General features: G+C 33.7%; 1 protein-coding gene and 1 long non-coding RNA gene across 6 annotated transcripts in view; one reads left to right on the top strand and one right to left on the bottom strand.

The window, feature by feature from the left end:
- The window catches only part of LOC141386662 (uncharacterized), an 80,173-nt gene that overhangs the window by 28,247 nt on the left and 36,481 nt on the right, over positions 1 to 15,445 (top strand). The gene's annotated exons all lie outside the window — the stretch shown is intronic.
- LOC141386693 (uncharacterized) overlaps positions 6,720 to 15,445 on the bottom strand; it is a 38,326-nt gene continuing 29,600 nt past the window's right edge. The window contains exons 2-3 of the long non-coding RNA XR_012408425.1: positions 8,738 to 8,839; positions 6,720 to 8,671 (exon numbers count right to left, since the gene is read on the bottom strand). This is a non-coding gene — a long non-coding RNA (uncharacterized lncRNA). The remainder of the gene's footprint in view (positions 8,672 to 8,737; positions 8,840 to 15,445) is intronic.

Here is a 15,445-nt window from a genome sequence, read left to right as displayed (position 1 = left end):
ATTATAAGTCCGAGTAAAGTTACATGGGCTATCAATAGCTTCTCTCCCTACAAATCTCCGGGGCCAGATGGTATTATACCAAAAATGCTTCAAAGGGCGGAGAGCTTAATTAACCCTTGGTTAGTACACATCTACAGTAGATGTCTTTCCCTAAACTACGTTGTTACGAGTTGGAGACAGTAAAGTAAAAGTACACCACTGAAGGGGTACGACATCAATGTATACACGGACGGCTCTAAGATGAACTGTGGAGTCGGCTCTGGTGTCTACTCGGAAGAAGCAAATATATCTACATCAATAAAGCTACCAGAAGATTGCAGTGTTTTTCAGGCAGAGATACTGGCTATTAAGGAAGCTTGCAAAATACTTCTACAGCATCACTCACCAAACTCAATAGGAATTTTTGTCGACAGTCAAGCGGCGCTCCTAGCATTGAGTTCAAATATCGTCACATCAAAGCTGGTGAAGGAATGTAAAGAAGAACTCGCTGAGCTAGGACGTCTGACCAGAGTAGTTCTCATTTGGATCCCAGGTCATAGGGGTCTTGAAGGTAACGAAAAAGCAGACGAACTAGCTAGAGCGGGATCTGCCTCTAACGAACTCTCAAGGGCGTCAGTCGCAACACCATTGGGAGTAGTTAAAGGGGATATCTTCAAATACTATCTTTCACAAGCTGAGATCAGATGGGACAAGACTGAAACTTGTAAAATATCAAAATCTACATGGCCACACTACAACATCAAACGTACAAAGTTCCTGATCAGCCAAAATCGACGGAACCTGGCAAGGCTAATTGCGGTACTAACAGGTCACTGGGCCATTGGTAATCACGCAAAGCGTCTACATATTCCATACAATGACTACTGTCGCAGCTGCGGAAACGAAGAAGAGGAAGAAACGGTTGAACACCTCCTCTGCTCCTGCCCTGCACAACTGCAAAAAAGACTGAAAACCCTGGGACGGCCGTTCCTGCACGATCTTACCGAGATAACCGAACTAGATCTGGGAGACCTTCTGATATAAATTATCAACACAACAAACATAATAACAGTCTCTACACGAGTGGTGTGGTTTTCAAAACGGTATATTTAAAATACTAATTGAGGCTATGAAGGCTATAGCCACCACGTAAACCAACCACCAACCAACGACCACGTTTAAATTCAGCAACCCAATTTTTTACTGTTGCATATGAAGGAGCACTTTCACCTAACACATTCACCCTATCATTATGAATTTCTTGTCCCGATAAACCTTTTTTATGCAAATATTTAATGACAGCACGCATTTCTAATTTTTCCACAGTAAAAAAAATGCGGATGCGTCTTTTTTGAACACCTGTTTCTATATGAAGGAGTTGCCAGATCGAAGTTTCCAAAACACTTAACTTTTTTCTGTTTATACCGCGCTTTTTGTGCTAGGCTAAGAAGTTTCCGAACTGCCCTCGTACGTTCAGAGTTTGTGTTGATGTACAACAGTTCGCGTGTTACAATACACCAAATATGCGCTTCAACATAAGTTAAATTTCTACAAACATACCCACATCACCAATTTTTTTGAAAATTTAAATTAGGTGAAGACAAGGTTTACCCTTTTAGAACACGCGACTTGTGATTATATATTATACAAACTAAATATTTTTGGATAAAATGAAATGTTTTTGGACGCGGCAAAAAATATTGGCCTTAAAAGATAATTTGCGTGGAAGCTGTGGCTATATTTATGTAAAATAAAAATACGTAAAAAAACTTTTTAAGTTAAACGGTTTTATGTTAAACATACATTGCAATGTTTAAGATAAATGTACTAAAAACCAAAAAATAATAAAATAGATACAGTCGTGGAAATTATAAACATATGCATAGACTAGACTAAAATAAAACCGTGGGGCACGTCAATTGTCTACAAATTATCGACTTAATGTGCGATAGAAGAATCTTTTAATTCGTCGTTAGGCAGTTGGCCCGCAGACGGTGAGGAAATTACTTACTATTTTCTTGCTCATGGAAATTCCAATAGTTATACACTCCATGTAAATAAAAGAGATGTTTCAACTAGTTTATCGTTGGACATTCACACTGCTGGCTGGCGAGGAATCGTTTCACTGCTCGTAGTTTGTCTTTAATCGACAAAGTACTACTCGCTCACCACTATGAAACCCTAAAACTCTCTTATAATCGAGCTTGCTAACTTGTTTCCTCATTCTAGCCCTACTTATCACACGTCCATCGTTGTCGGTTGAACAACTACCTAATTATAGAGTAACATTACAAAACAAACATTTTAATCAACGATTGTAGACAATTGACGTGCCCCACGGTTTTATTTTAGTCTAGTCTATGCATATGTTTATAATTCCCACGACTGTATCTATTTTATTATTTTTTGGTTTTTAGTACATTTATCTTAAACATTGCAATGTATGTTTAACATAAAACCGTTTAACTTAAAAAGTTTTTTTACGTATTTTTATTTTCTAGTTTTTAGTTTTTATTTCGCATTCTGTTTAATTAATTTAGTGCTTCATTATTGCAAGGTTTCTTGCCCGTTAATTTATTGCAGTCCAACTGTACCGCTAAAAACGTACCGCTAACGACGTATCATTTTTAGCCACCCTAACGCCACACAGTCCTCAACACGATAAAAAATCTTGACTTGGGTGGTGGATTCAGGCTGGATTAATCCGATACCTAAATTACAGATTCAATTTCTAAATTTAAATCTTAATTATACGCCATTTAGTGGCTGCGCCCATCTTAAATATTGAGGTTGTATAGTGCACTGTATTCTTCTTGTCAAGCCCTTTTATTTGATACCCATATTGGTGGGATTGATAAAAAATTGTTATCAGCCATTTGGTAGCGGCGGCCATCTTAGATTTCAATTTTTCATAGTAAATTGTATTCTTCTTGTAGAGACCTTTCATTTGATATCCATGTTGATGGGATTGATAAAACCTAAGTTATCCGCCATTTTGTAGAGGCCGCCATCTTGGATTTTAATTTTATATAGTACATTGTATTCTACTGGTTGAGCACTTTCATTTGATACCCAAATTGATGGGATTGATAAAACCTACGTTATCCGCCATTTTGGATTTCAATATTATATAGTATATTGTATTCTGCTTGTTGAGCCCTTTCATTTGATACCCATATTGATGGGAATGATAAAACCTACGTTATCCGCCATTTTGTAGCGGCCGCCATCTTGGATTTAAATTTTTAAAGTATATTGTATTCTGCTTGTTGAGCCCTTTCATTTGATACCCATATTGATGGGATTGATAAAACCTACGTTATCCGCCATTTTGTAGCGGCCGCCATCTTGGATTTCAATTTTTTATAGTACATTGTATTCTGCTTGTTGAGCCCTTTCATTTGATACCCATATTGATGGGATTGATAAAACCTACGTTATCCGCCATTTTGTAGCGGCCGCCATCTTGGATTTCAAATTTTTATAGTATATTGTATTCTGCTTGTTGAGCCCTTTCATTTGATACCCATATTGATGGGATTGATAAAACCTACGTTATCCGCAATTTTGTAGCGGCGGCCATCTTGAATTTATAATGATAATGAATAAACATAATTGTATTGTCACCAAAATCCAAAGTGTATACAAAATTTCAGATTAATCGGTTGACAGGAAGAGGGTGAAATTTGAATTACTAAATTTGACCCAAGAATAAATAATAAAACAAACGGGGTGAGCTAAATAAAACCATTTAAAAATGGGTTGAAGCCAACATGTCTTTTTTGTTTTCTCTCGATTTGTGAGTAAACCACACTTCTCTCGATTTTCCTGCCAAAGTAAAAGTAGAAGCAAACTAAATAAGGACCATCTCACTAATGTATTACTTTTCAAAATTTTAAATGCTTCTACCATTAAATGATGCTGAAATTTTGAAGCCAGATTTACAGTGTTTTTTTTTGAAATTTTCCTCTAATTTCATTTTGCAAACAGGTTTTTCATATATAGGATTGTAGTACTTGCGATTCTGAGTTATTTGATACATATATTGTGAATGTAGTCTGCACAGCTTCATAGAAATCTGCATCCAAATGCGGAAATTTTGTGCTAACATTTTTCTAAAAATCATATTTTTCGAGTCTAAAATTGTCTCTAGAATACCTAGTACTCCATTGCACATTTAAGTTTTTTACGTTCCGGATCCAATAAATCATTCCTCGTGAAAATCCTTCTACTAAAACGCGAGTTACGATAAATTCCAAAGTAGAAAAATGACCTAAAATTGTTTTTGAAAATATCGCGTATTTTATCGCGTTTTGTGCGGATCGTTTCCACTGCAATGAAAAAACTAGTGCAGCATCTTCGATTTAGCGGTTCTTGATTGATCGCCTTGAATTAGATATATATCGATGTAGATTTTCATGGTGGACACTGAAATCGGATGCGGACAAAAATTGTATGCACTTTGCGCAAATTAGCGATATTTTATAGGTTTTTTAATGCTAAGATGCAGCCGATGCTACATCTTAGAGTCCAAACTATATTTCGAAAAATATATACAATTTAATAGATATGGTCTTGCTGAACATGGAAATCACATGCGGACAAAATGATTTTGATAATTACCCGATTTACAAGTATTTTAAAATGCATAAAAATTAAAATGGGTTATTTGACCTCTACTTCCATTTCAGAAGCTTTGAGATATATCGTCATCAACCCAATTACCTTCCCTAATGGGAAAGCTTAAATATGAATGTCAATAAAGCAAAATAGAATATCATTAAAAGAACCCTTTGGGTACGGTCCTGTAAATAAGAACGTATCCATGACAAGAGTATTGATGGGAAACCCATAGTATCAAGCTTATATATTAACAATTCGTGTACAACGGTGTCAAAGGCCTTACTGAAATCTGTGTATATAACGTCAGTTTGACATTTATTTACGAATCCATTGTGAACGTGACATGTAAGTTCCAATAAATTTGTCAAGGTAGACCTACCCTTAACGAAACCATGTTGATAAGGTGATATTATAGATCTAGCGAAATGAGTTATTCGACGCGAAACCAGAAGCTCAAAAAGTTTAGGAATTGCACTTAGTTTTGCAATACCTCTATAGTTTTCAATCACACATCTACTATCAGATGTATGCAAAGGAATAATAAAGCTAGATCTCCAGACAAGGGGGAAATATCCCAATGTTAACGAGTCGTTGAAAATATTTGTTAGGGGACGATAAAGTTCATATGCACATGATTTTAAAATAGAAGTCGGTACACCATCTGGACCTGGTGAGTTTGAATATTTTAATGACAATAAACCATTTAATACTTCATCCTCAGTGAGAATAATGCGAGGAAACTGATTAAGTTTATGAATAGTATAAGGGTAATTAAGGGAGTTAGTTGAACATTTGGAGTAGGTACTTTGAAAAAGTCAGCAAACATATTCGCAATGTCGTTAGGGTCACATGATTCTCTACAACCAAGTCTCATGCTATTAGGAAATTCACGTACTTTTCTTTTAGAGTTTACGAATTTATAAAAGTTTTTAGGATTCCTATGAAAATTATTTCGCATCTTAATTAAGTAATTTGAATAACACCTTGAATTTTCTCTATTGAACCCATTTCTAGCTTTTGCATAGTTGGTAAAATTTAAAGTGGAATTGCATCTTTTGAATTTTGTATACATTCTACTTTTCATATTGCGCAAACTCCTGAGATGTGGAGTAAACCAAACAGGACCCATTTCTGAGCACATCTTTAAGAGAGGGACTGATACTGTCAATGCATCATTAAGTACTTTATAAAAATTTGAAATACGGGAATCAATGTTTCCCTGAGGTAACCAACTATTATTTGATAAGATAGAACGCAGTAGGACCACATTAGTTTTACCAAAATTTTGTTTACTTGACTTAGTTTGCGGTAAAGTTTTAGTAGTTGAAATATTATTGAGTTCAAAAGTTACCATAAGGGTGGGATGATAAATATCTTCAGGTTCTGAGAATGGAGGACTTGCACATACAGAAGAGTTTATGGTTGAAGAAAACACTAAGTCTAAAATTTTGCCTTTAGAATTATAGATATTATTTATTTGATAGAGACATTGATCAAAAATATTTTCCCAGAAGGATAACATGTCTGTAGACAGTTCTGTTGCTGAAACAGGTACATAATCCACAATATTTTCGCCTGAGACCCATGTTAAGTTTGGTAAATTAAAATCACCAAGACAAATCAATTCAGAATTTGCTGAATGCCGTAAAGAAACTTCTTTTATTAATTCGGAATGTTTAAGATAAATGTCTATGTTTGAGTTTGGGGCAATGTAGGAGCACGTTATATTAAAGGATTGGTTTAAATATTTTATTTTAACACACACAAATTCAATATGAGGGTATTCAGTAAGTATAATTCGCTCTGAGGCAATGGAATTATGAACTGCAATGAATACTCCTCCACCAATTTTGTTTAATCTATCTTTTCTGTATACTTGGTACTGATCTGACAAAATCTCAGTGTCACGAATACCTGGTTTCAGCCAAGTTTCTGTAAAAACTAGGATTTTGAGATCACAACCAAAAGAGTTTAAATAAATATTATTAAGTTTAGTATTTAGACCTCTAACATTTTGGTAAAGTATGGATAGCGAACTTATTGGTTTTTTGAAACAGACACGACTGAAGGAATAACTACAGGATTAATAGTATTAGATTTCTATTTTATTGGGAGATTTAAGTAAAATGAAGGAAGTGTTCCTTTAGATTTTTACAATATTTTCTACTACATAATGCATGTGAAAAAATATTTTTTCAAACAAAAAATTATTTTTTGACCAAAATATGTGCTTATTTTAGCTGTAACATCGAAACTATAACACCAATCCGTATGATTGTAGTCTCATTTGATTCGCCGTGAAGTTTTGATCCATAAAAAATTTTTATGTAATTTAATTTTTAATTGGTCTTAATTGGCCTTAATTTTGAAAAAAGTTGACTTATATTCAATAATTTATCAATTTTATGTACATTCCGCGAATTATGCAATCTATTCGCTGAAGTCACTTCGAGAGAACTTTTTTGTAACAATTGTGCTCATTAAAATAATAAGCGTTTTTATAATATTTTCTTTCTTAAAAAGCGAAATAAAAGCGCCATAACTTTCGTCCGCAACAACCAAAAATTGGCTCGCGACCAGATTCGTACTGGGAATTTTTTTCTTAACCTACATATCAAAAATCGTTGATGTAGCGCGAAAAAATTATCCTTTTTTTCTGAAATAGAATATAAAATAATTGACAATATTCGTGATATATACATATTAATAATAAATACATACAAAAACATAAAATACAAGGCATGTATTGATATTGAGAGGTCACACCCAGCCAGCATTTTTTGAAAATTTTAATCAAATTCGAGTCTTTTTTGATCCGACTGCACGATTAAAAAACTAGAATATGAGCTCATTTTCTGATCATAAATGACTCCTTTGTCGGGAGGAAATCGTAACCTCCGGCGACTCTTTTAAACAAATCACAAATGAGTCTTTTTAGAGTCATGTTTATAATCGTTTACGAGTCTTTAGGGAGTCATCTATGAGTCTTGTTATTAGGCGAAATAAATTAAAAGAATTTTCTTTTTATTCTTTTTTGTTTCTTTCCTTTGTTTTGTTGTCTTTTCTGCTTTGTTATTTCTTTTAATTATCCTTTGTGTTGCGCGGTGGTTAGTATACTGCTTCTTCATTTCACTTGGCAAAACCTGAACATGTGTTTTGTTTGTCTATAATATACGTTACATTTATATCAAAGTTTTGTAGAAAGTGTATATGAGAATTATTTACAACCAAACAAAAGTAAAACAAAACAATAAGTTTTTAATCACCTAACTGTTCAAAATATGATCAGAAGATACCTAATTATAATCACTTTTCAAACACCTGCATGACCCTTTTTTGATTAAGCATTTTTTAATCTTCATGAAGATCCAAATGTGACAATAAATAACGAAAAAGTAGTCACATTTCAAACGCCTCAATGATTTATTTGTGATTGCTACGCATTTGTTTTTGTATTTTAAATTGAACTCTTTTTAATCATTACAGGGAGTCACTTTCGAGTCCCTTTCTGATCATACAAGCGACTTAATCAGTTTTTGATCACCAAAAGGACTCTAAAAAAATGCTAGCTGGGCATGGGTTGCATGGATTGGAAATATTATCTACATAGTCTACATCTTTTGCCACATGGATATTGTGGAAACAAATAAGGACTTTCATACGCATATGTTCCTTTAGTAAACACAGGTATATTTTTCTTCCGGATGTTTGTTACGTATATGTTCCGTTAATGTTTTCAGAAATTTATGTTGTCACTTATAACCCTGCGTAGGGAGTGTTGCCTACGGTGACCCGATAAGGCAGTTAACTTTTCAAAACGTTTCGGACAATAGGGACATTTATAATCGCCTGCTGGAGGTGTCACGTTTTCTTGTTCTTTTGTTAAATGCTTGACCTGATGGAGTTTAAGATAACTTGCCGTAGAAAAGTGTGCCTTGCATTTATCGCATTCATATTTTTTATGCAGCGAATGAACCCGACTGAGCCGTTGAAGACGAGATATTCGATCATGAACTTTTCACACTCCTCACATGGATAACGAGCGCTGCGACGATTTTTATCATTTGGTCTGAAAAAAGGTGTATATAAAAGTGTTTCTTTTAAAAGCCTACGAACAGAGGACATGTTTACTTACTTTTCAACCTCCACTGCTTCTTCGCAATCACCAACTGAATAATTTTGAGAATCTTCGTTTTGTGGGTGTTTTGCGTAATGATATTCTTCATCATTACGGTTACTGCAATAAAACAAGAGCGGGTTAAGAGTAAGAAGAAGGAGGATAAGGCAAAGTTGAATATGTACTATAAAATAAATTTCAAAACGTTACACCCTGTTGAAAATATTTACAGATTACACAAAAGACTTCAAATGTTTATGTACACCTACACTCCCCGTCGCCCAGGGCGGTGAAAACAGTCGCTGCGATAGTCGCGGAAGTCACCCTGAAGTGACCTCTGTTGTGAAGAAATGAACCACGCCGGCGTGTCGTCTTGGAAGTTACTCCAGCGACACTTTTGGATGATCATTTCGGCAATAGTTCTTGGAATTAAAAAATCTTTGTTTTTCTTTTTTTCTATTTATTTTTATTTTAATTTTTTATTTTTATTTTTTTAATTTTTATTTTTTTGAAGTACGCCCTTTTAGAGAAATTATTCTTTGGAATTTCCGACCTATATTAATTTTTTCATTTAAAAATGTGATGTTTTTACCTGACTTGGGAAGCGAATCTGGACCTTCAGAATGTAAAGCGAGTATGCTTACCACTGCGCCACAGTCTCATATAATCATCAGATAGAAAATGTCCCATATTAGTTCAAATGTGTTGAATCATTAAATAAACAAAACAATCGCCGTGGAAGTCACTCCGAAGTGTCGGCATACGCGTAATCACAATAAGGCTATAGAAATTGTTTATGTAATACACCAATAATCTTCCTTGGCGTGTCTCCGGAGTGACTTCCTAGGCGAGGGAGTGAGAAACTCACTTTCAAATGCTGGCAGGGCTGTACGTGAGAGAAAGAGAGACAAGCAAATGCAAAAACAACTCAGTGGGCGCCCTCACTATACAAAGCAGCGCGTCCCTGCAGTAAGGATCGGACTTTTATCTAAGTGCATGAATGTGACTCCAAAAGTGAAATTCATTTGAATTTCTTGTCAATTGCTAAGTTAGTCCCGGTCCACACTATCGTGAATTTCATTAAAAAATTTCATGAAATTAGGCGTTCTTAAATCGAATTCCCCACTACAGCAATTTTATGATTTTACTCTACTATGGAAGTGGATCTAGAGACGCATAATTTCATGCAATTTTTTCAATGAAATCACTCTAGTGTGGACCGGGACTAACGAACAATGTGGCGTTTAGAACAAATTGTTTTAAAGGAATAAGTTTAAATACTGAAGAAGATAGGTTTTTAAATCAAGATATTTTAAAATGTTGTATTGTTATATGAAACAAAAAATTATTTTTGCTTAAATTTAACGCCTCCCGCTTAAAAAAAGACTTGTAAGATAATTAAAATGTCAGAAAATGAATTAAAATAGAATTCTATTGTCATTACCAACAGTTCAAAGAACGATTAATGAATTGTTTCGAATGAATTAAACGATGAAATAAGACAATAAAAATAAGCTAATAAAAATTATATTTTTCGAAAGTGGAGGAGTCCACTCCTTAAATAAATGTAAAGGAAACATATAACAATGGTCCCTAAAGCATTATTGAAGCCCCCGAATTTTCAGCTCTACCTCAGCACTTCACATAACGGAGGTGGAACACAATTGATCGAAAGTTTGTTTGTTAAAATGAGTGTTCCATGTGACACAAATTGAAAAAAATATCCTATGGAACAAATCAACAACCTTTTACATTTATAAAAATTGGCCATAACTTCTAGACTACACGCAGAAAAATATATGTTAGAAATATATTTGGATCCAAACAAATATTTGTTTGGGACTGATTGCAAACAAATATATGTTTGGGACTGATTGCAAACAAATATATGTTTGGAACCAAACATAATTTTGTTGTGTCCAAACATAATTTGTTTGTGTCCAAACATAATTTGTTTGTGTCCAAACAAATATATGTTTGCAACATTTTCTAACATATCTTAATTTAATATGTTTGGGTACCAACTTATTTTTATACCCTCCACCATATGGAGGTAATGGTCCACGCTTTCATATAGCCCCCTTAGAACGGTACCTCCCGATTTTCGGTATTTTGAACGTTGCTGCCTCAATATTCCACCGAAATGGCTGAAATTTGGTATTTATACTTCGTTGGGGGTACTCAAACTTCCCCCTTAAAGTTGTCGGTATAGGTCCACGCTTTAATATAGCCCCCATGGAAAGGCACCTGCCAATTTTCCGTATTTTGAAGGTTGTATATTCCACCAAAATTGCTGAAATTTAGTATTAAGTCTTCTTCATAAACAAAAGGAAACTAATTATTCCATTTTACTTCAATACAACTTGTGGTGGAGGGTATAACAAGTTCGGCCCAGCCGAACTTAACGCCGTTCTTACTTGTTTATGTTAGAACATATTTTGTGAGAGTAACAACAGGGCTCTCGTACCTGCGGAATGCTGGTTTATAATAAAGAGCTGTTTGCATGGTGTAATGCGTAAAACACGTGTGTTTCGTGCTTTGTTGTTGTTAACCAACGTAGCAAGCGAAGAGGAAAAGAAAAAATGGTATTAATAATGTTGGTCCTTTTTTCATCAGTGTTCTAGAGAACATCGTTAAGTGAAGACGGTAAAGTGAGTGAATAAATCAGTGTTTTGTCTTTTCTTAAAGAAATTGTTCTTTTTAGTAAATTTAATGTCCAATACATTTTACAATAGAATTAAAAAGGTGAATGGAAATATTTTATTGGACAAGGAAGAAATCGCATTTTTGTAATGTAATTAAATTTTTTATTTACAAAATTTGTGTATTACATTTAATAACTTATTATAAAATTACTGTGCAAAAAAAGAAAAGTTTGATTAAATAGACAATGGTTTTAAGGTAAACCGTCTGTCCTTTGCGTTTGTGCGTTAATATAAGTTTATACTGCGTTATATTCGCTTATTAGAAACTTTCTATAATTTAAACAAACTTTCAAGTACATGACCAGCTGTCTCCTGTAATGTGTTTCACGACCATCCAGAATGTTAATCACTTCTTCTTCTGATTGTACTGCAGATTCTCATTCTAAATTCTCTCAGGGTAGGACACTCTCCTAAGAAATGTTATATCTGGTTGCATTCAAATTGATCAGACCATGAAAGTATAGTACATTTCTCCTATTTTATAGTCTAATTGTTTATATATTCTATCTTGGCTTTGATGTTTTAGCCTCAAGTTTTTATGTAACATCGATTTTTGTTCGCTACCTAAAATGCATCTACTAAATAAAGTCCACTCATGTTCATTTGAGGTACAACTTGGTCCTTTGAACATTTTCTTCACAAATAACGCTGCAGTTTATTAACCTCGTCAAAATATGAATATCCCCACACTTGTGCGGCATAAGTTTGAATTGCCCTGCAAACAGCTTCATAAGAAATCGCATTTAATATTGGTAATTACATCAACACATCCATCAATATATTTGAAATATGGATGTTTTATTTCACAACTAAGAAGAAGCGTTCAACGATCTTCTATATAATTTTTTTCTTTTTAAAAGTGCGACTTTTTATCATTTATTTCATTCAGTTTTTCTATTATTAAAGTGTGTTATGTATTTCCTTGAAATTTTGTATGTACCTATGTGTATTTGTTGCTTTGCTTTTTTTCTATGCCCTTCAATAACAAACACCACCATTTATAAATATGTTTACATGTTAGAAATAGCCAGTGAGCGCTTGCTGAGAGCAAGTGAGCATACAAGTCAATGTATATCACATTGACATTTACGCTCCCTTGCTCTCAGAAAGTGCTCACTGGTGCATGTGTTTGTTTTTTGTGGCTTTTGGGTTTGTATTTGCTTGCACACAAAAATATAATTTGTTTGCACATAAACATATAATTTGTTTGCACCCAAACATATATTTGTTTGCAGGACCCAAACATATGTTATGTTTGGGACATATGTTAGAGAGGTAATATTTTTCTGTTTGTATAACAGATATCTGTCTAAAATAAACTCCTAATATATTCTTTCAGTTTAGTTAAGTAGAACTGTAGTGCGATTCTCTAACTCATTTTTTGAGTTATCGACAAAAATCGTTAAAATTAAAACGCAAACTTATGAATGAAAAGTTCAAATAAAAGCTGACAACACTCTTGCTATCGGTAGAACTTTACGACTGCTTTTTATTCGTAGCTAACTTAGCGAAAAACATCGTTAACTACCGAAATTATAAGCATTTTAATTAATTCTCTTTCGAGTTGAGCTGTTTATTTGTAGCTGTATTTTTACCGACATTTGTCGGTATCTCAAAAAATGAGTTAGAGAATCGCACTACTGAGCTCTTAAAGTATTGGATTTTTGCACAACATCTAGCCTGTATGGACTAAAACATTAACTTGAGTTTTTCTCGAATCAGGCAAATCCTGTATGGAACACTTAAGTATGACACCGACGATAATGTTTTTTTATTTGAAAATTTTGCCATTTTTAGGCGTTTTTTGTTTTGATCAATTAAAATACAAAGTAATTGTATTGGTATGAATCAAAAAGAAAGCAATTATTGTTTCAAAAGTTTTCACATCAAAAATTCTAATTCATTCAAATATTGGTTTCCAAATCGTTCAAGATTCCATAGTGGGTGTGGAAATGGTGGATTTTCACATCTACACATTCGATGTGTTGCTATCCTCTAAATCGATCATGTGAACGTAATCCGTACAATCAAACCTTTAACACCTTGCCACGAAGTTCTGTGATTGGTTTTAGACACAGGGTGTATTATTTAATTGTATGTTTATTAACACAGTAAAAACGTTTATTTTTAAGAGCTTAAAGAAACGCATCCTCTCGTTTCAACAACTTTGGTTAGTTATATTCGCTAAACTCAGTTAAATCGTATACATTGTCGCGTATATACAATATTTTTTTGAGTGTCAGTTTTCAAATTTCTTTACGATCATCGAATAACATGCTTAAGAAAACATTTTCACTGTGTGCTAAATAGGAATTATTCTGTATTAAGTTACGATGTTATGTAAGTTGCGTCCGCTGGAGAAATTTCCAAGCAGAGCACCACCATATGCAGCCGAATTTAGTATTTGTCGTTGAAATATGTGGGAATATAATTTTTCATGATATAACTTGCCAAAAAATTTGTAAATTTTCTGATGGGTTTTATGTCGCAATATACAAACGGAGCAATCTACTAGCACAATTATATGGGGCTATAACAAAACGTATATAATCTTTTTTTGGGAAGTTTCTTGATCACTGGAAACCCTAAATATCAAATTATAGCTCATTCGCTCAAAACCATTATGTGGGGGCTATACCAAAACGTGGACCGATATATTCCGAACTTGACCCAGCAAAATGTTCGATGACAAATCATGAGTTGAATCATGGCTGTAACTGATCTGGCATGTCATCCTTTTGTCATTTTCACCACCGACGTAGCCAGCTAGGCTTTTTGAGAAATTTTCTGCATAGTTGTCGTAAAGTTTTAAGGTGTTGTTTAAGCGTTTAATAGTAATTTTAGGCTGACTGTAAGTGTTACAGAGTTCAGAACAAGACGTTTACTGGCTTATAAACAACATCTAGAAAAAACATTGTTGTGGTCTTTCGTTTTTGAAAGTTTAAATAAGAGCAAGTCAACAATAAAAGATTAAATCGTTGCTTAACCCATTCGGTGATTCTATGCCATATGGCATAGTAAGTTTTTGAAGCCCATTTTAAGACAAAATACCTCTGGCTACCCTTTTTTAATAATTTTGTATTTTTTCCTGAAGTGTTATCTAAAAATAAATCGACAAAAAATTTTGATTGGTGGACCCTATACATTGTTATGCCTCAAAGACCGAGCGCTCCTCGTTCGATTTAAAATTTGCATGAAAATACCATCTCATAATTTTATATATTTTATTAACAAAAATTACATTTTTTAAACTTTTTGTAATTAATTTAGTAGATAATCATTGCCTTAATAATTAAAACGAAAAAAAGACTCGAAATATACTTTAATAGAGCTGCCAGATTTTTATATTTCATGCTATGCCATAGGGCATAGATTTTTCCCAATGGAAATGTTTCACTTTGTTTGACTCCCAGATCTTCTATAGTAAAACCCCTAGATCTTCTATAGGTCTTCTATAAGTATACCTCCTGCTCTTCTATAAGAAGACCTCCTGCCCTTCTATATGCACACGTCCTGCTCTACTTCAAGGAGAAGACATCCTGCCCTTCTATAAGATAACCTTCTGTTCTTCTATGAGAAGATTTCCTTCTCTTCTATAAGAAGACCTCTTTTTCTTCTATAAGGACTCATGGTCTTCTATAAGATAAAATTGAATTAAAAAGCTTGAATATTTTATTTTCATTTTGTTCCTTAAAATACATTCTATGCTATATGGCATAGTGTCCAAAAACCACTTTTCCAAACAAAATGTTAAAAATTAGTTTTGATTATTCATATAGTGGGCTTAAGTACATATATATAAAATTGGAAAAATATATTTTTCAGATCAAAATCAAAAATCATTGAGTGAGAATTGAGTCAGTTGGTAAAACACAAGAGAGGTTTTATATGGCTGAAATACTCAGAAAATGTCGCCAACATTACTGAGGTGTATTTTGCCACCGTTGAAAGTCGTCTGAAAGGAATCGAACAGACGATGTTTGTGGAACAATTATGTATATCATTATACATTTCTAATAAA

Source organism: Musca autumnalis, unplaced genomic scaffold (assembly GCF_047663935.1).
Source record: "Musca autumnalis isolate F117 unplaced genomic scaffold, ASM4766393v1 scaffold_1, whole genome shotgun sequence".
Taxonomy (NCBI): Eukaryota; Metazoa; Arthropoda; class Insecta; order Diptera; family Muscidae; genus Musca; species Musca autumnalis.
The sequence above is the reverse complement of the archived record's forward strand: the minus strand, read 5'-3'. Positions and strand labels throughout refer to the sequence as shown.